Consider the following 26,325-nt stretch of genomic DNA (forward strand, 5'->3'; position numbering starts at 1 on the left):
CTTAAGTTGTAACAATGACCCGGGAACCTCTAAACCACCAGGTTTTTCTAAACCAATGTGGACAACGACGGCTCGTATTAGGGGAACATCATATATCCCTAGAAACTTGGCAAAACGAACCAAAACCGAAGAAGAAGAAACGAGCGAGTCGGAATAAGATAGTTGTATTCGTGTGGTGTAATATATGTAATATAGTGTTCTTATGCTTTATGATATATGTAAAAATTGCTTGTATTAATAAGTATTTTTTTATGAAACTAACTCTTGTCTATTTTACAGTTTAAAAACACAAAATGGATAGACAACCCAATATTTTAAGAGACCTACCCGGAGACATGATTGATGAAATCTTGTCTAGAGTCGGCCAGAATTCTTCGGCATAACTATTTAAGGCGAGATCAGTTTGTAAGACATTCGAAGAACGTTCCAAGAATGTCTTGGTTTATAAGAGACTTTCGTTTGAAAGATGGGGGATATCACATTGGGAAACCCATAAGTTACGATGTGTTTACTTTGACGCATATATTGCGGGGAACCCAAATGCTATTTTACGCAACGGGTTAAGAAATTATTTTGACTCAATATATCCGAATATTGGACTTCGTGATTTAGAAAAAGCGGCTAACATGCAACATAAAGAAGCATGTTATGCTTACGGATTAGTAATGTTCGCTTCTCACCAAAGTGAGAATAAGAACATCGGGCTACAACTATTAAACAAAACGTTTCCACAAGTGACGGAGTCGGTAATTGGGGTAAGAAATGAGGTTTTTAGATTATTACGGGACTGTTGGACATTACGTAACCCTCGTCCCTTTGATGACGTTACAACATGCTGTCTTATCAACGGCCATAACGGTTATGTTGCACAAGACCAAGGATGGGAAGTAGTCCTAGTAAAACCAGAATGCATGACTTGTTTCTGGACGTATGAATTACGTGTCTTTATTGCCTTTGCTGAACGACTTGTGTACTAGCTAGAATTGTCTTCACAACTATCTTGTATCAAAGTTATTGTGTGCTATATTTCATGCTTTATGTAAAATAAGCGGTATTGTAAGTTTGTAAAATATTGTATAAAAGTTTGAACGCGAAATATTATTATAATCAGTTTTTCATATAGAATTGTAGTAGTTGAATTGTATATTAGCTACTAAGTATGAACTTAACGGGTAGGTACTACCCGAATTTAAACTTATAAAACGCTAATATGAAGAAAAAGCTTTTATAAATGAGTTCATATTATGCTACGAAATACTATTAACTACTCTTAATATTCTGTATGATTAACTTGTTCCATTTAACTATTTTGAAGGAAATGGCACCGACTACTCGACACACCGTGAATATGAATGAAGAGGAATTCCGTACTTTTCTAGCTTCAAACATAGCCGCAGTACAGGCTGCGCTACATACCAACAATAACCTTGGATCTAGCAGTACAGGAAATCGTGTAGGATGCACCTACAAAGAATTCACTGCCTGCAAACCTTTGGAATTTGATGGAACCGAAGGACCGATCGGATTGAAACGGTGGACCGAGAAGGTTGAATCGGTGTTTGCCATAAGTAAGTGTACTGAAGAGGACAAAGTGAAGTACGCTACGCATACCTTCACAGGTTCTGCGTTAACATGGTGGAATACCTATCTAGAGCAAGTGGGACAAGATGATGCGTACGCACTACCGTGGTCAGCATTCAAGCACTTGATGAACGAGAAGTACCGTCCCAGAACCGAGGTCAATAAGCTCAAGACAGAACTTAGAGGGTTACGAACCCAAGGATTTGATATTACCACGTACGAAAGACGATTCACAGAATTGTGCCTATTGTGTCCGGGAGCATTCGAAGATGAGGAAGAGAAGATCGACGCGTTTGTGAAAGGATTACCGGAAAGAATCCAAGAAGATATAAGTTCACACGAGCCCGCCTCCATACAACAGGCATGTAGAATGGCTCACAAACTAGTGAACCAGATTGAAGAAAGAATTAAAGAACAGACTGCTGAAGAGGCCAATGTGAAGCAAGTCAAAAGAAAGTGGGAGGAAAACGGTGATAAGAATCACCAATACAACAACAACAGCAATTACAACAATAATCGCAACAATTTTCCAACAATCGCAACATCAATCGCAACTACAACAAACGGCCCAACAACAACAACAACAACAACAACAGCAACTACAACAATCATCCCAACAACAATAATAACCGCAACAACAACAACAATCAGAAGCAGCTATGCCAAAGGTGTGAAAAGAATCACTCGGGGTTCTGCACCAAATTTTGCAACAAGTGTAAAAGAAATGGTCATAGCGCGGCGAAGTGTGAGGTCTACGGACCAGGGGTTAATAGAACGAAAGGAACAAATGGTGTCGGAACGAGTAATGGCGGAGCAAGTAGTGTCGGAGCAAGTTATGCCAATGTAGTTTGTTATAAATGTGGAAAACCAGGCCACATTATTAGAAATTGCCCGAACCAGGAGAACACGAATGGACAAGGCCGTGGAAGAGTTTTCAATATTAATGCGGTAGAGGCACAGGAAGACCCGGAGCTTGTTACGGGTACGTTTCTTATTGACAATAAATCTGCTTACGTTTTATTTGATTCGGGTGCGGATAGAAGCTATATGAGTAGAGATTTTTGTGCTAAATTAAGTTGTCCATTGACGCCTTTGGATAGTAAATTTTTACTCGAATTAGCAAATGGTAAATTAATTTCAGCAGATAATATATGTCGGAATCGAGAAATTAAACTGGTTAGTGAAACATTTAAGATTGATTTGATACCAGTAGAGTTAGGGAGTTTTGATGTGATAATCGGTATGGACTGGTTGAAAGAAGTGAAAGCGGAGATCGTTTGTTACAAAAATGCAATTCGCATTATACGAGAAAAAGGAAAACCCTTAATGGTGTACGGAGAAAAGGGCAACACGAAGCTACATCTTATTAGTAATTTGAAGGCACAAAAACTAATAAGAAAAGGTTGCTATGCTGTTCTAGCACACGTCGAGAAAGTACAAACTGAAGAAAAGAGCATCAATGATGTTCCCATTGCAAAAGAATTTCCCGATGTATTTCCGAAAGAATTACCGGGATTACCCCCACATCGATCCGTTGAATTTCAAATAGATCTTGTACCAGGAGCTGCACCAATAGCTCGTGCTCCTTACAGACTCGCACCCAGCGAGATGAAAGAACTGCAAAGCCAATTACAAGAACTTTTAGAGCGTGGTTTCATTCGACCAAGCACATCACCGTGGGGAGCTCCTGTTTTGTTTGTCAAGAAGAAAGATGGTACATTCAGGTTGTGTATCGACTACCGAGAGTTGAACAAACTTACCATCAAGAACCGCTACCCACTACCGAGAATCGACGACTTATTTGATCAACTACAAGGCTCGTCTGTTTATTCAAAGATTGACTTACGTTCCGGGTATCATCAAATGCGGGTGAAAGAAGATGATATTCCAAAGACTGCTTTCAGAACACGTTACGGTCATTACGAGTTTATGGTCATTCCGTTTGGTTTAACTAATGCACCAGCTGTGTTCATGGACCTTATGAACCGAGTGTGTGGACCATACCTTGACAAGTTTGTCATTGTTTTCATTGATGACATACTTATTTACTCAAAGAATGACCAAGAACACGGTGAACATTTGAGAAAGGTGTTAGAAGTATTGAGGAAGGAAGAATTGTACGCTAAGTTTTCAAAGTGTGCATTTTGGTTGGAAGAAGTTCAATTCCTCGGTCACATAGTGAACAAAGAAGGTATTAAGGTGGATCCGGCAAAGATAGAAACTGTTGAAAAGTGGGAAACCCCGAAAACTCCGAAACACATACGCCAGTTTTTAGGACTAGCTGGTTACTACAGAAGGTTCATCCAAGACTTTTCCAGAATAGCAAAACCCTTGACTGCATTAACGCATAAAGGGAAGAAATTTGAATGGAATGATGAACAAGAGAAAGCGTTTCTGTTATTGAAGAAAAAGCTAACTACGGCACCTATATTGTCATTGCCTGAAGGGAATGATGATTTTGTGATTTATTGTGATGCATCAAAGCAAGGTCTCGGTTGTGTATTAATGCAACGAACGAAGGTGATTGCTTATGCGTCTAGACAATTGAAGATTCACGAACAAAATTATACGACGCATGATTTGGAATTAGGCGCAGTTGTTTTTGCATTAAAGACTTGGAGGCACTACTTATATGGGGTCAAAAGTATTATATATACCGACCACAAAAGTCTTCAACACATATTTAATCAGAAACAACTGAATATGAGGCAGCGTAGGTGGATTGAATTATTGAATGATTACGACTTTGAGATTCGTTACCACCCGGGGAAGGCAAATGTGGTAGCCGATGCCTTGAGCAGGAAGGACAGAGAACCCATTCGAGTAAAATCTATGAATATAATGATTCATAATAACATTACTACTCAAATAAAGGAGGCGCAACAAGGAGTTTTAAAAGAGGGAAATTTAAAGGATGAAATACCCAAAGGATCGGAGAAGCATCTTAATATTCGGGAAGACGGAACCCGGTATAGGGCTGAAAGGATTTGGGTACCAAAATTTGGAGATATGAGAGAAATGGTACTTAGAGAAGCTCATAAAACCAGATACTCAATACATCCTGGAACGGGGAAGATGTACAAGGATCTCAAGAAATATTTTTGGTGGCCGGGTATGAAAGTCGATGTTGCTAAATACGTAGGAGAATGTTTGACATGTTCTAAGGTCAAAGCTGAGCATCAGAAACCATCAGGTCTACTTCAACAACCCGAAATCCCGGAATGGAAATGGGAAAACATTACCATGGATTTCATCACTAAATTGCCAAGGACTGCAAGTGGTTTTGATACTATTTGGGTAATAGTTGATCGTCTCACCAAATCAGCACACTTCCTACCAATAAGAGAAGATGACAAGATGGAGAAGTTAGCACGACTGTATTTGAAGGAAGTCGTCTCCAGACATGGAATACCAATCTCTATTATCTCTGATAGGGATGGCAGATTTATTTCAAGATTCTGGCAGACATTACAGCAAGCATTAGGAACTCGTCTAGACATGAGTACTGCCTATCATCCACAAACTGATGGGCAGAGTGAAAGGACGATACAAACGCTTGAAGACATGCTACGAGCATGTGTTATTGATTTCGAAAACAGTTGGGATCGACATCTACCGTTAGCAGAATTTTCCTACAACAACAGCTACCATTCAAGCATTGAGATGGCGCCGTTTGAAGCACTTTATGGTAGAAAGTGCAGGTCTCCGATTTGTTGGAGTGAAGTGGGGGATAGACAGATTACGGGTCCGGAGATTATACAAGAAACTACCGAGAAGATCATCCAAATTCAACAACGGTTGAAAACCGCCCAAAGTCGACAAAAGAGCTACGCTGACATTAAAAGAAAAGATATAGAATTTGAAATTGGAGAGATGGTCATGCTTAAAGTTGCACCTTGGAAAGGCGTTGTTCGATTTGGTAAACGAGGGAAATTAAATCCAAGGTATATTGGACCATTCAAGATTATTGATCGTGTCGGACCAGTAGCTTACCGACTTGAGTTACCTCAACAACTCGCGGCTGTACATAACACTTTCCACGTCTCGAATTTGAAGAAATGTTTTGCTAAAGAAGATCTCACTATTCCGTTAGATGAAATCCAAATCAACGAAAAACTCCAATTCATCGAAGAACCCGTCGAAATAATGGATCGTGAGGTTAAAAGACTTAAGCAAAACAAGATACCAATTGTTAAGGTTCGATGGAATGCTCGTAGAGGACCCGAGTTCACCTGGGAGCGTGAAGATCAGATGAAGAAGAAATACCCGCATCTATTTCCAGAAGATTCGTCAACACCTTCAACAGCTTAAAATTTCGGGACGAAATTTATTTAACGGGTAGGTACTGTAGTGACCCGAACTTTTCCATGTTTATATATATTAATTGAGATTGATATTTACATGATTAAATGTTTCCAACATGTTAAGCAATCAAACTTGTTAAGACTTGATTAATTGAAATATGTTTCATATAGACAATTGACCACCCAAGTTGACCGGTGATTCACGAACGTTAAAACTTGTAAAAACTATATGATGACATATATATGGATATATATATATATAGTTAACATGATACTATGATAAGTAAACATATCATTAAGTATATTAACAATGAACTACATATGTAAAAACAAGACTACTAACTTAATGATTTTTAAACGAGACATATATGTAACGATTATCGTTGTAACGACATTTAATGTATATATATCATATTAAGAGATATTCGTACATCATAATATCATGATAATATAATAATTTAAAATCTCTTTTGATATTATAAACATTGGGTTAACAACATTTAACAAGATCGTTAACCTAAAGGTTTCAAAACAACATTTACATGTAACGACTAACGATGACTTAACGACTCAGTTAAAATGTATATACATGTAGTGTTTTAATATGTATTTATACACTTTTGAAAGACTTCAATACACTTATCAAAATACTTCTACTTAACAAAAATGCTTACAATTACATCCTCGTTCAGTTTCATCAACAATTCTACTCGTATGCACCCGTATTCGTACTCGTACAATACACAGCTTTTAGATGTATGTACTATTGGTATATACACTCCAATGATCAGCTCTTAGCAGCCCATGTGAGTCACCTAACACATGTGGGAACCATCATTTGGCAACTAGCATGAAATATCTCATAAAATTACAAAAATATGAGTAATCATTCATGACTTATTTACATGAAAACAAAATTACATATCCTTTATATCTAATCCATACACCAACGACCAAAAACACCTACAAACACTTTCATTCTTCAATTTTCTTCATCTAAGTGATCTCTCTCAAGTTCTATCTTCAAGTTCTAAGTGTTCTTCATAAATTCCAAAAGTTCTAGTTTCATAAAATCAAGAATACTTTCAAGTTTGCTAGCTCACTTCCAATCTTGTAAGGTGATCATCCAACCTCAAGAAATCTTTGTTTCTTACAGTAGGTTATCATTCTAATACAAGGTAATAATCATATTCAAACTTTGGTTCAATTTCTATAACTATAACAATCTTATTTCAAGTGATGATCTTACTTGAACTTGTTTTCGTGTCCTGATTCTGCTTCAAGAACTTCGAGCCATCCAAGGATCCATTGAAGCTAGATCCATTTTTCTCTTTTCCAGTAGGTTTATCCAAGGAACTTAAGGTAGTAATGATGTTCATAACATCATTCGATTCATACATATAAAGCTATCTTATTCGAAGGTTTAAACTTGTAATCACTAGAACATAGTTTAGTTAATTCTAAACTTGTTCGCAAACAAAAGTTAATCCTTCTAACTTGACTTTTAAAATCAACTAAACACATGTTCTATATCTATATGATATGCTAACTTAATGATTTAAAACCTGGAAACACGAAAAACACCGTAAAACTGGATTTACGCCGTCGTAGTAACACCGCGGGCTGTTTTGGGTTAGTTAATTAAAAACTATGATAAACTTTGATTTAAAAGTTGTTATTCTGAGAAAATGATTTTTATTATGAACATGAAACTATATCCAAAAATTATGGTTAAACTCAAAGTGGAAGTATGTTTTCTAAAATGGTCATCTAGACGTCGTTCTTTCGACTGAAATGACTACCTTTACAAAAACGACTTGTAACTTATTTTCCTGACTATAAACCTATACTTTTCTGTTTAGATTCATAAAATAGAGTTCAATATGAAACCATAGCAATTTGATTCACTCAAAACGGATTTAAAATGAAGAAGTTATGGGTAAAACAAGATTGGATAATTTTTCTCATTCTAGCTACGTGAAAATTGGTAACAAATCTATTCCAACCATAACTTAATCAACTTGTATTGTATATTATGTAATCTTGAGATACCATAGACACGTATACAATGTTTCGACCTATCATGTCGACACATCTATATATATTTCGGAACAACCATAGACACTCTATATGTGAATGTTGGAGTTAGCTATACAGGGTTGAGGTTGATTCCAAAATATATATAGTTTGAGTTGTGATCAATACTGAGATACGTATACACTGGGTCGTGGATTGATTCAAGATAATATTTATCGATTTATTTCTGTACATCTAACTGTGGACAACTAGTTGTAGGTTACTAACGAGGACAGCTGACTTAATAAACTTAAAACATCAAAATATATTAAAAGTGTTGTAAATATATTTTGAACATACTTTGATATATATGTATATATTGTTATAGGTTCGTGAATCAACCAGTGGCCAAGTCTTACTTCCCGACGAAGTAAAAATCTGTGAAAGTGAGTTATAGTCCCACTTTTAAAATCTAATATTTTTGGGATGAGAATACATGCAGGTTTTATAAATGATTTACAAAATAGACACAAGTACGTGAAACTACATTCTATGGTTGAATTATCGAAATCGAATATGCCCCTTTTTATTAAGTCTGGTAATCTAAGAATTAGGGAACAGACACCCTAATTGACGCGAATCCTAAAGATAGATCTATTGGGCCTAACAAACCCCATCCAAAGTACCGGATGCTTTAGTACTTCGAAATTTATATCATATCCGAAGGGTGTCCCGGAATGATGGGGATATTCTTATATATGCATCTTGTTATTGTCGGTTACCAGGTGTTCACCATATGAATGATTTTTTATCTCTATGTATGGGATGTGTATTGAAATATGAAATCTTGTGGTCTATTGTTACGATTTGATATATATAGGTTAAACCTATAACTCACCAACATTTTTGTTGACGTTTAAAGCATGTTTATTCTCAGGTGAATATTAAGAGCTTCCGCTGTTGCATACTAAAATAAGGACAAGATTTGGAGTCCATGTTTGTATGATATTGTGTAAAAACTGCATTCAAGAAACTGATTTCGATGTAACATATTTGTATTGTAAACCATTATGTAATGGTCGTGTGTAAACAGGATATTTTACATTATCATTATTTGATAATCTACGTAAAGCTTTTTAAACCTTTATTTATGAAATAAAGGTTATGGTTTGTTTTAAAAATGAATGCAGTCTTTGAAAAACGTCTCATATAGAGGTCAAAACCTCGCAACGAAATCAATTAATATGGAACGTTTTTAATCAATAAGAACGGGACATTTCAGATGGGATCCGTTAAATGAATAACAAAAAGCAAGCACATATATCTTCATAAGCATGGCAACGATCTGTTACTTGACCCGTTACTCAACTGAAGATAGAGAATACAAAAGAATGAAAACGTACACTATCTGCGCTGACAATTACCTAAATATTCAATAAAGGCAGTACCGCAGTAACATCTGGATTATCATAAGGCATAATACATTAAAGACACGACAATTGAAACCAAAAGCAGATAAACTAAGCAAAATTAAGATTATAAGTTCAGATATTGATACTTGGTACATTGTTTGTGCCATCCTTTACAATAACAAATGCGTTTAGCAAATAAAAAAACAACATATATTTTCATATCTAGTTATTATAATTGTAGTTTACAGAGGCTTTTATTAGATGGGATATAGAAAACAGTGACCTGTTAACATGCAGTCACCACAATTCAAAAAATATATGTTATTTTTTTTAATAACAACACCAGCGTTACCATAAGAGTATCACTCGATTTCAGTCCCAATGCCATATATATATACAGAATATAAAAACATAATGCATTATCAATCAAATTTCAGCTCTGTAGCTGAAAACATACGGATTTTAACTGTTTAAGATTGCAATTGATTTTCTACGATTCTAGCAACTATAAAGATACCTGAATACAATATGAAAAGATCATTAGTTTACTTAATGGAAGCAAAAATATCATATCTATGAGTTGGGATTGTGATCATTAGAGGTGACAAAAATGGGCGGTCCATACCCGTTAGGTTGAACCACAAATATAGATGGAGCTATCAAATTTACATATTTATATACAATTCTACATCAGTCGGCTATACTTTTAACCTAACGCAGTATTGACGTAATAAAAGCCATGGTAAAAATCGTTTATACAGAATTACTAAAATAATAATAATCTGGGCCGAATTATTATATTAGATAGGTCACATAAATAATAATTTCGTCATCCCAAATTGTAACTAGATCCTCTCAACGTCAATGAGGGACTCCAATGGCTTGTGTTTCAATGGAGAGATGCCAAACACAAAAGATGAAAATGGAATGAAAGTGAATCATTGTAGCTTTATAAAGTATAGTAAGTCAACAAAGTCTGAAATATATTCATAAACCCTAGCTTTACATCAAAATGTATAATAAACCTAGGTTTCAATAATCGATTGTGACCTAAATCAACAAAGAGTTAACATTCAATTTTACATTAACAAATTGGTAAGACACGTTACCTCCAGGTGAACAACGAATTGAAGCCACGAACAGAGTTGAATAATCCTCAAGAGTGTGAATCGCGATTTGTAATTGTGGTGACCTTAAAATTCTAAACTCTTCATCCCATCCCACTTATAATTAAACTCTACTTGAAAACACAAAGATATACGAATAGCACTTACAAAATAAAAAAAAACTCATAGCAACAGATGTTTAGACGTAACAAAAAGTAGAAACAGTACATCAAGTGAACAACATAAAAGGCAATCAGTATTGACACCAAAAATTTAAAACCTTCATTTACCTTGAGGCAACACAAATGATGTTGCGAAGCAGAAACTGAACCTTAACTGCAAAAACAGTCGCATAATCAAAGAAACAAAAAATTAGACACCAATCCGCACACAATTTTTCAATCCATAAAATAAAATAATACTGATTTCGTAACATTAACCAGTCAGTGAAATTAAAAATTACACATGATTCAACACTCAAAAGATGATGCAATCAACGTTATAAAATATCTTTAGTCTTGATATAATAGCTAGCAACCTATTAAACAAATTAATAAACAACAATAAATTTGGCAAAAGAACCGAAAAATAAAAGACCGAATCAATTAGGTTGGTGAACAAAAATGAAATCCGATGGACTTTATACATGTATATTCATACCTGGAAAGAAATAGATGGATAAACTGATGTGATGATTATCCCATCATTTAATCGATGGATAAACAAACCCTAATTTGTTCATGATAAAATCGACACTTCAAGGTTTGTACCTAATTTACATAATCGTGAATATGGTTCTTGTTATGAAACCCTAAAATTAAGAATGGATGAGGATGTTGTAGCGGAACTAATTGGATTGGGTTTGTACCTGATTTACATAGATGGAAGAAACTGATGCTATGATTATCCCATCTTAATCGATGAAACTGATGCCATAATATCATAAATTCATAATCACATACGTTTGCTAACCCTAATTTTAATTAGGTGACTAACGATTTGACAGATGTAACAGAGAAAGAAGAAAGAAACCGATGAAAGAGAATGAGAAAGATGAAACAAATTGAACAGATTGAATGGTTTTTTAGGTTTAAGGTATACGACGAATCAGAATGCGACAGATGTCATTCTCTGAGCATTTTCTTGACACAATTCGAACAGCCAATCAGATGTTGACATGTGGAAAAATTGTTTTGGGGAAATGGGATGGCAAGCCACCTGGAAAATGTTTATGCTTTATATAAGGTTATAGATACATCTACTAAATCTATGATAAATATGTAAATATTCCCAATTTCAAGGTATTTTAATAAATTGACCTTAAAAAAAAAAACTCTCTCCATTTCTTTTACAATCTTTTTTCACTTTTCTTTTTCATTCAGTTATTTTTAACATCCAATTAACCGATCGCTAATCGACCAAAACTACCGATTGTTGACTGACCGAAATCACCGCGCAGCAAAACGCAAGTTTGTTTTCCCTATTTACTCTAAATTCAAAGAACTTTTATCTACATAGTGTTAAAATAATAACATGGTAGGTAGATTTGGAAGTAGTCAACAAGTATATACCACATGTATATTGTGGTTATATTATTACATGGAAGTCTTTTGGTTGGTGCCTACAATTTGTAGTAGGCAAATTTGACTAGGTAAACCTCATTACACAATCACCTACCACATTTTCAGTAGTATAAATATGAGCCTTAACCATGCTCATTTCTCCTCTAAAAACACATTCTTCTTCTTATATTCTAAGAGTGTAATAGAGAGTTTGAGTTTAGTCTCCTAATTACAAGAGATATAAGGATTAGTAATTATCCTTGTAATTAGAGAGAAGTTGTAATTCCTATTATTCTTATTAGTGAAACGTTTCTTTCCTTGCCCGTGGTTTTTACCCTATTGGGGTTTTCCACGTTAAATCTCGGTGTCTCTTTATTGTCGCTATTTCATTTATTACTAGCGGTTTGCTATAATTCGGTGTCGCTTTTCTCAACAAGTGGTATCAAGAGCTAAGGTTCTAATATCTAGTGTGTATTAATTTACTTATCGTATGCTCCGTGGTTGCCACGGGAGTGGATCGTCCACATCAGAAAATAAGTAAGATTAATTTCACTCGATAAAAGTTTCCGGGTACTATTTCTCAGAAAAATAGTATTGTCGAAAAGAAGATTGTAATTATAGCAATGTCTACGAAATTTGAAATTGAAAAGTTCAACGGGAGTAACTTCTCGTTATGGAAACTAAAGTTGAAAGCTATCCTGAGAAAGGATAAGTGTTTGGCAGCCATCAGTGGACGTTTCGCTGAAGTCACTGATGAAAAATGGGAAGAGATGGACGGCCAGGCTATCGCAAATCTTCATATGGCACTAGCAGATGGCGTTTTGTCTAGCATAGAAGAAAAGAAGACGGCGAAAGAGATTTGGGATCACCTCGTAAAATTGTACGAGACAAAATCACTCCACAACAAGATATTCCTTAAGAGAAAAATTTATGCGCTACGCATGAATGAATCTACTTCAGTTAATGAGCACATTAATTCTTTGAATACTCTATTTTCTCAACTCGCTTCATTAAGTTGCAATGTAGAGCCAAAAGAACGTGCTGAACTTTTACTTCAGAGTCCACCTGATTCATATGATCAACTCATTATTAACTTAACCAATAATGTTCTCTCAGAGTATCTAGTCTATGATGAAGTTGCAGCTGCTATTCTAGAAGAAGAAAATCGGCGCAATAACAAGGAGGACAAACAGGCCGGTTCACGACAAGTGGAGGCCTTGGTGGTGTCAGGAGGGAGATCAACAGAACGTGGCCCAAGTGGGAGTCACAATCATGGTAAACCGAAGTCTAAAAAGAAGAAGACCTATACATGCTACAATTGTGGCAAGAAAGGTCACCTGAAGAAGGATTGTCGGAGTTTAAATAACTCAAATCCTCAAGGAAATATTGCAAGCACTTCAGATGATGGGACTGCTTTGGTTAGTGAGGCAGTAGTAGCAAATGAAGGCAGAAAGACATTTGTTGATGTCTGGTTATTTGACTCGGGAGCTACTTTTCACATGACACCTAGAAGAGAACGGTTTAAACAATATGAACGTATCTCAGGAGGATCTGTATATAGTTGCAATGATCATGAACTAAAGATCATTGGAATTGGAGATATCATTTTGAAGATGCACGATGGTACAGTTCGTACTATTCAAGGTGTACGACACGTGGAGGGTTTGAAGAAGAACTTATTGTCTTTAGGAAAATTGGATGATCTTGGTTGTAAGATGGTGATACATGAGAAGATCATGGTAATCAAGAAAGGCGCAGTTGTACTTATAAAAGGAGAAAAGGTGGGTGATAATTTATACATTCTGAAAGGCGAGACGGTACAGGAATCGGAAGCATCTGTTGCTTCGAATAGTTCAAGTGATAAAGTTGCTATGACATGGCATCAAAAGCTTGGACACATGTCTGAACAAGGTATGAAGATTCTTGTTGAAAGAAATCTTATTCCTGGTCTTACAAAGGTATCGCTACCTTTCTGTGAGCATTGTGTAATCAGCAAGCAGCATCGCCTGAAGTTTAACACATCAAATTCTAGAAGTAAATTGATTCTATAATTGGTTCACTCTGATGTGTGGCAAGAACCAGTTCAATCCCTAGGAGGAGCAAAGTATTTTGTATCATTTATTGATGATTATACTAGGAGATGTTGGGTGTACCCAATCAAGAGGAAAGCAGATGTGTTTGAAGTTTTCAAAGTTTACAAAGCGCGGGTCGAACTTGAATCTGGTAAAAAGATCAAGTGTTTGAGGACAGATAATGGAGGAGAATACACTGGTTATGAATTTGATAAGTTCTGCAAACAAGAAGGTATCAAAAGACAATTCACGACGCCATACACTCCTCAACAAAATGGAGTGGCAGAGCGGATGAACAGAACCTTATTAGATAGAACAATGGCGATGTTGGCAACTGCAAGCTTGGGAAAATCATTCTGGGCAGAAGCAGTAAGTACTGCCTGTTACGTGATAAATCGGTCACCATCAACTACAATTGAGTTGAAATCACCGATGGAAATGTGGACTGGAAAACCAGTTGATTATTCTGACCTTCATGTATTTGGAAGTCCTGTGTACGCAATGTACAATTCTCAAGAAACGAAAAAGTTAGATCCGAAGTCCAGAAAGTATTTGTTCTTGGGGTATGCTGATGGAGTTAAGGGGTATCGCTTGTGGGACCCCACTGCCCACAAAGTAGTCATCAGCAGAGATGTTGTCTTTACAGAAGACAAAGATCTTGAAGATGTTAGCACTTCAAAAGAAACTATACCGATACAGGTGGGTAATGAATTTCAAAAAGATTTTTCTGAAGCAGTACCAGAGCACGATGAAAATCAAGTAGTCGTTGATGAAGCTCCAGCGACTCGTATCTCTAATCGGGAAAGGAAACGTCCAGGGTGGCACTCAGATTATATTATGGAAAGCAATGTTGCATATTATCTTGTAACAGAGGAAGGAGAGCCAACAACTCTTCGCGAGGCACTAAATCATTCAGATGCATCTCAGTGGATGACAGCTATGCAGGAAGAAATTGAAGCTCTCCATAAAAATAAAACATGGGAACTTGTGCCATTGCCGAAAGGTAGAAAACCTATTGGAAATAAATGGGTGTATAAGATCAAGCGAAATGGCGATGATCAAGTGGAAGGTATCGTGCAAGACTGGTGGTTAAAGAATATGCTCAGAAAGAAGGTACGGACTTTAATGAAATATTTTCTCCTGTGGTTCGACTTACAACAATTCGAGTAGTTCTAGCGATGTGTGCTACATTTGATTTGCATCTAGAGCAGCTAGATGTGAAAACTGCATTTCTTCATCGAAATCTTGAAGAAGAAATTTATATGCTTCAACCAGAAGGTTTTGAACTACAAGGAAAAAGGAACTTGGTTTGCAGGTTAAAGAAATCTCTGTATGGTCTCAAACAGGCGCCGAGATGTTGGTACAGGATATTTGATTCTTTCATAATGAGCCTTGAATATAACAGACTTTATGCAGACCCTTGTGCATATTTCAAGAGGTTTGGGGACAATGATTTTGTCATTTTGCTATTATATGTAGACGACATATTGGTTGCAGGCCCTAACAAAGATCGTATTAATAAGCTGAAGGCTCAATTGGCTAGGGAGTTTGAAATGAAAGACTTGGGTGCCGCAAACAAGATTCTAGGAATGCAAATTCACCGAGACAGAGATAATAGGAAGATTTGGCTTTCTCAAAAGAATTATTTGAAGAAAGTCTTGCAGCGCTTCAAAATGCAAGATAGTAAGCCAATCTCAACCCCACTTCCTACTAATCTCAAGTTATCCTTCGTTATGTGTCATAGCAGTGAAGACGAGAGGAAGGAGGTGTCTCGCATACCGTATGCATCAGCAGTGGGAAGTTTAATGTTCGCAATGATATGTACAAGACCAGACATTGCACATGCAGTGGGAGTAGTTAGTCGGTACATGGCGAATCCTGGTAAAGAGCATTGGAATGCAGTAAAGAAGATCCTTAAATACATCAAGGGAACCTTAGATGTTGCATTATGTTATGGGAAACCAGAATTTATTGCCAAAGGGTATGTTGATTCAGATTATGCAGGCGATATCGATAAAAGTAAATCTACCACTGCATATGTTTTCACACTTTGTGGTGGAATACTAAGCTGGGTTTCAAAACTACAGTCAGTTGTGGCCACGTCAACAACAGAGGCAGAATATGTTGCAGCTACTCAAGCTACTAAAGAAGCGGTATGGTTGAAGATGCTGTTGGAGGAACTCGGGCACAAACAAGAGAATATCACTCTATTTTGTGACAACCAGAGTGCCTTGCATCTTGCAAGGAAGCCGACATTTCATTCAAAGACAAAGCATATACGAGTTCAGTATCACTTCGTTCGTGAGAAAGTGGAAGAAGGAACCGTGGATGTGCAGAAAATTCATACTGACGACAATGTGGTCGATTTTCTAACAAAGTCAATCAACCGTGACAAGTTTGTTTGGTGCCGTTCCTCATGGGGCCTAGCGGAAACGTAAGCAACATCATTGGCAAGGAAGGATTATCGTGTGGAGATTGATTGAGCTTCATTCGAATCTTCAAGTGGGAGATTGTTAAAATAATAACATGGTAGGTGGATTTGGAAGTAGTCAACAAGTATATACCACATGTATACTGTGGTTATATTATTACATGGAAGTCTTTTGGTTGGTGCCTACAATTTGTAGTAGGTAAATTTGACTAGGTAAACCTCATTACACAATCACCTACCACATTTTTAGTAGTATAAATATGAGCCTTAACCATGCTCATTTCTCATCCAAAAACACATTTTTCTTCTTATATTCTAAGAGTGTAATAGAGAGTTTGAGTTTAGTCTCCTAATTACAAGAGATATAAGGATTAGTAATTATCCTTGTAATTAGAGAGAAGTTGTAATTCCTATTATTTTTATTAGTGAAACGTTTCTTTCCTTGCCCGTGGTTTTTACCCTATTGGGGTTTTCCACGTTAAATCTCGGTGTCTCTTTATTGTCGCTATTTCATTTATTACTAGCGGTTTGCTATAATTCGGTGTCGCTTTGCTCAATACATAGACCATATGGAATGTCACGTTGTAAAAAAATGCGTACAAAAGAAAATATATTAATTACGGATAAAAGAAATACAATACAATACAATTATATAAACACGTCAAATTGATATTTAGTTTTATACAGTACGTTAACCATCATATTTGTCTCACAAACACAAACACATTCACATAAAATTATTCTTATCACAATTCACACATACTTAAAGCCTTGCACTTTTTTTTGTTCATAACCTATACAAACATAGAAACATCAAACATACAGTTTATTATAACCTTCAACTTCTTAAAGACTTCATCATCATCACTTCATCTGTATTACATATTTCTAATTAAAACGTGTATGATATTTTAGACTACGAGAAACGATCTCGTCGGCATCACTTAAACCAATAAAAGGTGCATTAAAACCAAGATTAGGGAGGCTACAACCAAAGGCGGAACTAGAACTTTAAGTTAATGGGGACTCGACTTATTTATAAAGAATAAGAATATATATTACATGCTATAATAAAATAACATAACTTTCCTTTCTAATCGTTTTATTTTTATATGTAAAGTATATCAAATAAAATCACTGTGAATATTATTTATTTCCTTACATTTCCATAATGTTTCATTTCATTTCCTTTATTTTCATTTATTTTCTTTCATTTCCTTTTGTTTCCTTTTATTTTCATTTGTTTCATTTCACTTCATTTCTTTTAATTTCATGTCCCTGTGTTTTCCATTCATTTCTTTTATAAAAAATTTTCACAAATGCCATCCATTTTATTTATCTTCTTTTATATTTAATAAATTTTCGTTAATAATTTTAGTAGTATGTAGTAAATAATATATATATATATATATATATATATATATATATATATATATATATATATATATATATATATATATATATATATATATATATATATTTGAACTTTAACGTAAATTATTAAAGAAAAATTAATAAAAAAAACCTTCAGATAAATTCGGGAATGAGATCAGATTTTATTTCGTATATTGTGTCGTAAGATCTTATAATATAGTAGTCGAATCTCTAAATGGAATTTCATTTATATATATTGTGAGGTTGGACTAATAAAATATAGAATAGTAGACTCGTAATACAAAAAAGAAAGTAAGATTACTAATTGACTATTGGACCGATTAGTTGAGATAATTTTCTCAAATCAAGATACTAAATATTATTTCGAATGAGCAAAGTTGGGGGTGGTTGAGCACCCCTAAACCACCCTACTGTCTCCGCCATTGGCTACAACCCTCCCTTGTGTCAAGTAAGTTCTGCCCATGCACTTAGATAAATACAAATCTCGTATGCCATTAACATCATCCAAATTCAAACCTTTTTCGACTCCAGGAGCTATGCGAGGGCACATAATCGCATTTTCATCTTTATTATGAGCTAATCCTAGTAAATGTCCTATTTCATGAAGAGCAATCGTCTCTATACTAACTGCTTTATCACTAGGAAATGGGCCCAGTCCATCAAACCACTCTTCGTCTGCATCGTAATGCAACCTTCCATCTGTTGGGGGAAATGCGTGCGCTAGTACACCACCGGTCCATCAAACGGAAACCCATCTCCATGATCACCTCTTATAAACGAAATTTTTGTATCTGAGCTCTTAGGATCTGCAACTTGATAAAATGTGAAGTATTGAGAAGCTACGGACCATATGTTAAACGCACGAGCAACGAGAGGTACATATGCAAGTGGAAAGCTCAAATCGAACGCGTAAGAAAGGTTGCGTTTGGGCCATTTGTTGTTACCAGGAAAAAATTCATAACCAGACACAATGTAAACCAAATTTGTGTTGTTTTGGTGTGTTTTAATATCAGGGTGTCCGCAACGAGGCTTGAGCATTTGTGAAACTGTGGGCCCATCTAGTTTCCCGGTGACGTTGAGATGGAAGAAGTTTTGGTAATGTTTGAGGGCAGCCTCAAGCTCTTCATCGAAAAGGTTTTCTTGGGTGTTGAGGTCGTTAGGGGTAGAGCGGTAATTTAGGTATCTGAAACGGGCTAAGTATTGTTTGAGATCATCGAGACCTTGAGATTTGATACCCTTTTCTGCACCTTGAAGGTTTTTGATGAACTCAAAAGGTGAGTTTTGGTCATTGTACAACAACAAGCATAATGAAGAAAAAGGGTAACATAGCAATTTTTACTGCCATTATATTAACGAATGTGTTTTGTTTTTTGGTTACTTGTGAAGTGAAAAATTATTGGGTCTATTAATAGGAGAGCCAATGGTAGTATTTTTGGAAGTTTGTTTATTTCCCTTGGTAGTCAATGAAGTGAAAGGTTTATCTAATAATAGGATGAGCCAATGAAGTGAAAAGGTTATTAATTAGAATTAAAACCAACACATTTTTAAACCGAGTGGTATATTGAATTAAATATCAGTGTGCATATTACAATCCCATGAACAATAGTTATGTATCAGACAACATAGTATGCACAATGACAATATAACTGGACGAAATTACAACTATAAAGAAAAAACAGAAAAACAACATATGCATCTACTTAATTCTAAACATTGAATACACACACTAATTAAGTAAATTAGTTAGTATTTTATAGATGGAACATGGTACATTATTAGTATAAAAATAGAATAGGAACATGCTTTCTATATAAACATTGAACACATACACTATATTACATTAAGTAAATCAGTTAGAATTTTTTATAAATGGAACAACGTACATTATTCGTATAAAAATATTGGCTACATAACAAAGCTAATAATTAAGTTTTTCTGGTTAAAACTATAACAACCCTAAAAAAAAAAAAAAAAAAAAAATCTTAATCCATATTTGATTTCAACACATTGTAAGTATAGATATTTTGACTTGATAAGTGTTCTTCATGAAAAAGTAGCCCATTTTGTTTTATAAATCACAGGAAACACACAGTGGTAGAACTAAATTTCTTAATCGTTGATTTCAGAAATAAAAACATTTTTAAGAAATTATCCAATAACATCCCGAAAAGAAAACATGTAGTCCGTATATGCTAATGAATAGTAATTAATCTACCCTTAACTCTTATATTATAAAATCAGTATGTAATATAATCATTAATTATCTATACTATGTAATCCGCATAACTGAAAAGAATTACGGAGTATTAACCACTTACGCTTGCCTGAGTGGCCATCGAGTTGTCCAATGAAGCACATCACCCGGGTTCAATTCCTGGCTCCGCCAAATTGTTCAAACATGGAGTGTGACTAGAGGGTGCACATAATACGCAATTCACCCGGTACCAGGTCTCGAGCTCTGGGGGCTTGACTACCCGAGGTTTTACCTTCTATGGGGGAGCCAATGTACTCGCTCATAGGAGAGTTTTCTCGCTTACCAAAAAAAAATAAAAAAAAATACGGAGTATTATAATTTTAGTACCAACATAATTATAACCGAGTTTACTAAATTAAAGGGATAAAATAACAAATAGTTTGAACTAGAAAGTTATTCGACCGCGCGTTGCGGCGGTAATGTTTGGTTTCATCCGAGTGGTTATATATGCGTAAATGGCTAATAATATATAAAGCTTTGTGTATCTGCATAGATTTGCATTTACAGAATGGCTATACATATTTCCTACGGTTTATATACATACATTCAACTTACAGTTCATACATAAATACACTCTTAATTGATTCAAACTTACACTCATACAAACATACCTTGCAACCAACATGTTGCAAAGTTTCTGCAATAAGTTTACTGACATTAAAAAATGTGATTATTACTCTATTTGATACCAAAATGATTAAACGGGTCAAAAGGGTCTAAATGGGTACGAAACAGCTTTAACTTTATAACAACCAAATGACCCTTTCGAAATCTTTATTTTAACACAGTAAACATTTTTTTAAAGTTGACCAGCTAGTTATTAGCCCAAAGTGAACCATGTATAAAACGACATATTTACCATTCGACTAAAATGACCATTCATAAATAACAAACAACGCAAACAGAGTATATGTTTCCTGTACAATACCTTTTTCTTGTTTGAGGTTTGGTTCTCAAAAGTGAGCATCACTTTACCTGGTTCGCTACATTTGATGCTTCCACAAATCACCGGCTCATCGGTGCTGGCTACAATCTTTCTTGACTTTTGCATGATCACGGTGTAACCACCTTCAAATGCAGGCACGAATTCGGCTCCGTATGTAACTCCATAGGCCACTACTTTGGCTTCCCATACCAATGTGCAAGTCTAACAATTTTTAACAAATATCCCACATTAAAAATCCATCCTTTACCAAAAAAAAAAAAAAAAAAAAAAAAAAAAAAAAAAATATCCATCCTTTGATAAGAGATAGAAACACAGCAAGATTTGATCAGTTGTTTGAGTTTTTATAATAATTAAGTAGTTATATTAAATTCAAATTCGCATAAAAAAACATAATTCTGTCAAAAACATTTAGCAATGGGAAAAGTTTATACTTGGATCATAATCTTAAAATAATACTATCAAGTTGTATTCATTGTATCAGGCCTTCAAAGTTTTGTAACAATATTCTAACTTTGAGATAACTTTTAATTATTAATTCTATCGTAACACCTCAAAAGTAGTGTTCTCAAATACAAACTATTAGCCTATTCTAATATATTGAATGAAGCCTACTATTAGCAAACTTCAAACAAAAAAAGCATTAAAATTTGATAATATTATTCATTATAATTAATCAATTCTAGATTATGGTATACCTCACGAGCAAGGAACTCTATGCAGTGCTTGGTTGCAAGCTTACTAATCTCTTCAGTAACCAAGTCACTCGATGTCGATTATTGCTCTCCTTCGCGGCTAAGGCCACCATATTGAACCACAATCATCTCAGGTGCTTTGTACCTAAAATTCACAAAAACAAATCATCAAATCATATTTAGATAACAAACTTATAAAAGGCAACGTACAGAAACGGGACGTTGATGATCACCTAAAAAAACAACCACGTCACATAATCAATCACAGAAGCATTTATTCAAACATACTATATGCATATGAGGAAAATAACCAGTGAATAAAGTTTAAAAATAAACGAATAATTGGTGGTGAAATTGGTAGTTGCGCAAATTGAACATAAGCTTAAATTTGGCAATTATAAGATCAAAATAATTACTGTAATAATATTAGGTTTTCAATGATCATATAACTTCTCGAATGTACTGTTAATTCAGGCAGGTGACGATTAGAAAGGCCTTGTTGTTTAACCATGCTGTATCTTTCCACAAACTTTCTGACCATGTAATCCAGTGTTCCTAAAAAGAGAAGAATTAGAATTGTCACACAACAAAATAGTCCCAGGTGTCGAAATGGGTGGATTGGATTGGTTGCGATGACTAAGATTCAGAATATCTAATCTTTGAAGAAGAAAAAAATCCCTTTGAACACACAATTTTAACAGTCCGAGAATTACATATTATGAGTCTAAAGTAAGTACTATGGGTTGTAAAATATATGCATATAAGAAACTTTAAGTAGTAATAAGTGAATCAATATAACCCACACGTAGAACATGTCTTGGCACATGTAGTAGTACAAATGGCTTCTTGGGTGGATCAGTCGGTTGCGATGACCAAGATTATGAGATCTAATATTGTCCACAAAATTGCAACTATAATATAAACACATCATGCAAGACACAGAACATTTGTAGAAACATATGAATAAGCTTGTCTTATGATAAAAAGAGGCTAAACTAAATTCGTTTCGATGTCAAGAGGGTAAAAACACCATTTAGTACCATAATAACAAAAACATATCTCCAATTTGTACAAACCACCAAAAGCATCACCGTTTCATTATTCAACTCAATTTAAAACCATTAGTAATAGCATACAGAAAGCGATAATTCAACTTACTCTATAATTAATTAACAAACATGTTAATGTAAATTCGCATACGTTTTTTGAAACAATACAAACCAATATGAAGAGGTAGCCGATTGCAAAGCAATACAATTTTTTAAAAGGACTTGTACACCTTGATATGCATTCATTGACACGAATTATGGTGACTCACAAGGCTACATGGTTGTTACCGATTCAATGTATGATAATCTGCAAATTTTATTAACGAAGCTGCAAATTGACACCATTGATAACAGATTTAAAAATTTAAAAATATATTGACCAACCAAATCCAAAGTACCATTTCTCAATTTATGCCATTTTACCAGTCTATGTTTTTTAAACAAACATTAAAGAAATTTAAACATTCATCCTATTTCACTAAGATCGTCAAAGAGATTTAATTTCTTTAAAAAATAATGATACTAAAAAACTCAAATGGTTAGAGCAAAACAAAACAAAGTAATACAAACACTTTCTTGCTTAAAGAGTCGGAGGATCATTCTATTTAATTGCCATTTAATCTTTAAAATGAACTTCTAAATATTTCATCCTAAAACCGTTGTAAAATTAATGAAATTTAAGGTCAAATTCATAACTTAATACCCATAAAATTCATAACTTAATACCCATAAATCACATACAGAAGAAGCCAAACATACAAAAAAAAAAAAAAAAAAAAAAAAAAAAAAAAAACACTCAAGAATCATGTTTTTCATAAAACAAAAAAACCACAATTCACAAAAAAGCATAAGAACATAATAATTCTTAAAAAGGAATGAAACCCAAATAAAAACGAAACATGATTACAAAATAAAATATAACAAATTCAAGAGATTACCTGCTATGAATCGATTAACAATTTTATCGTGGATGTAAAACATGAATCGATCTCCAAAAATTAGATGAAACTTCACGAACAGGAGAAGGAAAAAGCATTAGATTGTTGTTAAATTTGTGTTGTGGACTAAAACGATCAAAAACCGGGTGACAATTAGTATATAGGAATAATAATAATAATAGTTGTCGGGTTCAGAATTTCGCTACGGATTTAATGGCGGTGATGTCTGGGGCTAATACGGTAGGGTTTCGCCGAATTCCGCCGTGAGAAGAGGTTGTGGGTGATTGAATTTTGGAGGAAGAGAGAGAAATGGAAAGTAGGTGGAAGTCTGTGGAAGGATTGGTGTTAGTATGTATTTAATTTTTTTAATTATTAAAGTGTGTGTGAACACATGGTGAAAATGACAGTGCATTTGGACTAAAACGACCAAAAACCGGGTGACAATTAGTATATAGGAATATTAATATTAATATTAATATTAATATTAATATTAATATTAATATTAATATTAATATTAATTTTAATTAATATTAATATTAATATTAATATTAATAATAATATTAATAATAATAATAATAATAATAATAATAATAATAATAATTGCCTACAGTTTGTGTAACGGAGGAAGTCAAAGTCTTTATAAATTACGTATACGACTCCGAACTTCTCGTCTCACGTTGATATCTCATCACCCATATTGTATTTTATACACAGCTTAATAACCATATTATGTACTCACCTTAATATTTCACAATCACAAACACATACCATACATACAATTAGATAAACAGGTGTACAAAACATGCTAGAAACGCAAACGAGAAATGTTTAAGTTCTCGTATTGTTCGATGCGATAACCCGCTTTCAAACTCGAATGTTAATATATCATTATTTAATAATCCTTGAACGTTCATAATTTTGATCAAAACAAACCGAAATAAACCATTAAACTCACTATATCGGTTACGGTACATAGTGGATACTTTGGGTTTGGGATTAAATGGTAAAAAAAAAAAAAAATCAGTTTCTGAAACCTTATGTTAACGTGTAAAAGTTAAATTAATTTCATGATTCATGAATTAAAGAAAACTTATAAAAGTATGAATTATATGGAGCAAACTTGCATAACATGTGCGTACAAAAATATTGTCATGGAAGATGTTTTGCAAGTTTCTTTGAAAATGTTTTTTTTTCAGTCCCTCGTCTATGAACAATCTTACAAATTAGTTATACATGATTCGTTACTCACGTTTTAACCTCTAGTCTATACATAATTCTACAACTGAAATAAATAATTTTTCTGTTAGGCCTGATGTTATTGCAAAACAAGTTAATATAATAATACTCCAGAAATATATGTTAGGTGATATTTGTTAAAATCTTAGAACAAGGTTTAATAAAACTAAAAGAGTTCTAATTCACAATATTTTGTTGTATGTAAGTAATCAAAAAGATGATGTTTTTTTTTTTTATGAGTTTAAGTATCTAGTCCTTGAACTTTACATTAGTTTACAATATTGATAATGATTCCAAATACAAATGATGTCCTTTGAATTATACGAATCCACCAATTTACATGAATGATATTAGTTTAAAGTTACGTATTCAGTCCCTGTAATTTAATACGGCTTACAATTTGAATGTATATTTCCAATTTAGATCATAAGCTTTGAAATCTAGAAAAATATGATCTAGAAGGATGGTTTAAAATAAAAGAAATTACGAAGTCATAATAGAGTCTGTTAAATTATATCTTACATGTATGTATAACACCAACAATAGTAAAAATCTTAATAAATTGTTTCAAGGGTGCATTGTATAATGTATAAAATAAATATCTACATACAATTTTTAAGATAACATATAAAGTATTTATATCCAGGACATACTCGTTTCGGATCAATTCTCTCGCTCTAGGTTGAGTACTTCGGGTTACTCGTTTACACTATTATATGTGTATTTTTGTTGTGCACTCTAAGATGAGTCATAGTCCCAACTTTTTAACTGTTTCATAAACTGTTTTTGGGGTGAGAATACATGTCTTTTTCTGTTATACAATGTAGACACAAGTACTAAACTTACATTCTATGCTGAGTTATAACCAAAAATCCCTTACCTTTGGTAACTAGTAACTACCAGTTTATGAACTGGTGGGCGCGAATAGATGTATATGGATCCATAGAGCTTGACATCCCCGTCCAGGCTAGTCGCGCTAGCATATAACGGGCGTATACTATTTGAGTTAGTACACATTTGTTAAGTGTATTTAAAAACAGGGGTACTTTATATATGCGTTAAGCTTAGTTACCGGGTGCTCAAAACTTGTAGATTCTTTTTAAATTTATTATGATGCTTGCGAGCATGAAAACAAATCTTGTGGTCTATGCTTTATACTACTTAAACCCATGATTCACTCAACCTTTGTGTTGACGTTTTTACATGTTTATTCTCAGGTACTTAGATATTTTGCTTCCGCTGTAGAACTTTGCTGTTATTTAGAAGTCAAGTCATGCACTGGGACCAGAGTTAACATCCGCGTCAATGGCGATTTTGACGGGATGTTAAAG

General features: G+C 34.3%; 1 long non-coding RNA gene and 1 pseudogene across 1 annotated transcript; both read right to left on the reverse strand.

The window, feature by feature from the left end:
- Positions 1-18,276: 18,276 nt before the first annotated feature.
- Positions 18,277-21,184, reverse strand: LOC139842271 (metalloendoproteinase 1-like; annotated as a pseudogene).
- A 662-nt stretch (positions 21,185-21,846) lies between these two features.
- Positions 21,847-22,325, reverse strand: LOC139839428 (uncharacterized). Its single transcript, XR_011756947.1, has 3 exons — positions 22,188-22,325; positions 22,005-22,058; positions 21,847-21,916 (listed from the first exon to the last, which is right to left on the reverse strand). It is a non-coding gene; the product is annotated as an uncharacterized lncRNA (long non-coding RNA).
- Between the last annotated feature and the right edge of the window lie 4,000 nt (positions 22,326-26,325).

The sequence above is a fragment of the Rutidosis leptorrhynchoides genome, chromosome 4, assembly GCF_046630445.1.
Source record: "Rutidosis leptorrhynchoides isolate AG116_Rl617_1_P2 chromosome 4, CSIRO_AGI_Rlap_v1, whole genome shotgun sequence".
Taxonomy (NCBI): domain Eukaryota; kingdom Viridiplantae; phylum Streptophyta; class Magnoliopsida; order Asterales; family Asteraceae; genus Rutidosis; species Rutidosis leptorrhynchoides.